We start from the raw sequence: 1936 nt of genomic DNA, 5'->3' as shown, positions 1-1936 counted from the left end.
TTTTCTGTTAAGTTCCCAACAGAGTATGGAATAGGTCAGGTGCAATGAAACCAATTATCCGGTAGAGAATGCTATTTAACTATGTTGGTCATGTACGAGCACGTACATACAATGAGCATAGATGAGAGAAGGGTTGCCGCAGAGCCTACAGAAGTGCTGGAAGACATTCCTTTGGACGATCATAACCTAGAAAAGTTTACAAGAATTGGAGCAATCATGGAAGAGAAGACAAAGCAAAACCTTGCCCAATTTCTAAAGAAGAGTATTGATATGTTTGCCTGGAGTCATAAGGATATGCCAAGTATTGACCCAAGCATCATTACCCATCGTTTGAACGTATATCCTTCCTCCAAGCCCGTGAAGAAAAGAATTTTTGCCCTTGAATGAGACAACACCATTAAAGAGGAAGTCCAAAAGTTAACCATGAAAAAATTTATCAGAGAAGTTTATTACCTGGACTGGTAGGCTAACGTGGTAATGGTCAAAAAGGCTAATGGAAAATGGAGGATGTGCGTGGACTTCACTGATTTGAACAAGGTTTGCCCCAAGAATAGCTATCCATTGCCATGCATTGACTAGCTGGTGGACTCGACTGCGGGTCATAAATTGTTAAGTTTTATGAACGCTTTTTCAGGCTACAACAAAATAAGGATGGACGAGGTGGATTAGGAAAAGACATCCTTCATCACCAACCAAGGCTTGTTTTGTTACAAGGTGATGCCCTTCAGTTTGAAGAATGTGGGGGCAATTTATCAAAGGCTGGTTAACCATATGTTTCGTCCACAGATTAGACGAAACATAGAAGTTTATGTAGATGATATGCTGGTAAAGAGTTTGGACGAGGAAAAGCACCTGGACGATCTTCAGGAGACCTTTGATATGTTTAGATGGTATAACATGAAGTTGAATCCGAGCAAGTGTGCTTTTGGAGTTTCGTCAAGTAAGTTTCTTGGATTCATGGTTTCACATAGAGGCATTGAAGCAAATCCCGATAAAATCCAAGAAATATTGAATACAGAGCCACCAAGGAATATCAAAGAAGTCCAATTTCTCACCGGACGAGTTGCCGCCCTAACAGGTTTGTCTTAAAAGCTACTGACAAGTGTTTACCGTTCTTTAAAGTTCTCAAAAAAGCATTTGAATGGATGGACGAGTGTTAGAAGGCCTTCCAAGACCTCAAGACCTACTTCACTACAACTCCTTTGCTAAGCCTGTCCGTACCAAGTGAAGAATTATATTTGTATTTAGCGGTGTCCCCACATGCAGTGAGCTCGACATTGATTAGAGAAGAAGGGAGGATACAGAAGCCGGTTTACTATACAAGCTGAGCGCTAAGAGGAGCAGAAGGACGATATCCAATGATAGAAAAGCTAGCCTTTGCTTTGGTCCCGGCTTCTAGGAAGTTGAGGCATTACTTTCAGGCTAATGTTATCAATGTCTTGACAGATCATCCACTAAAGAAGGTGATGAACAAGTTGGAAGCCGCAGGACGACTAATCTAATGGGCCGTAAAACTTAGTAAGTTTAATGTCAGGTACCAACCAAGAATCACGATAAAAGCACAAGCACTGGCAGATTTCATTACGAAGTTCACTCTCAGCTAAGATGAGCTAGACGAAGGGGACAGAGTTCAGAGGTGCGTCATCAATGTAGATGGCTCGTCCACGTTATATGCAGAAGGGATTGGAGTTATACTCAAGTCCCCAGAAGGAGATAAGTTGAAATATGTAGCCCGTCTACAATACCAAACAACTAATAATCAAGCCAAATATGAAGCTCTCCTCAAAGAATTAGAATTGGCTAAGTTCTTAGGGGCAGAGTTAGTAGTTGTCCAAGGAGATTCTCAGTTGATCATCAATCAAGTGAATGAAATGTGTGAAGCCAAGGAAGATTGGATGAAGAAGTACCTCGGCAAGGTAAAATGGCAAGTCAAAAG

This window comes from Castanea sativa, chromosome 5 (genome assembly GCF_040712315.1).
Source record: "Castanea sativa cultivar Marrone di Chiusa Pesio chromosome 5, ASM4071231v1".
In the NCBI taxonomy this organism is placed as follows: domain Eukaryota; kingdom Viridiplantae; phylum Streptophyta; class Magnoliopsida; order Fagales; family Fagaceae; genus Castanea; species Castanea sativa.
The sequence above is the reverse complement of the archived record's forward strand: the minus strand, read 5'-3'. Positions refer to the sequence as shown.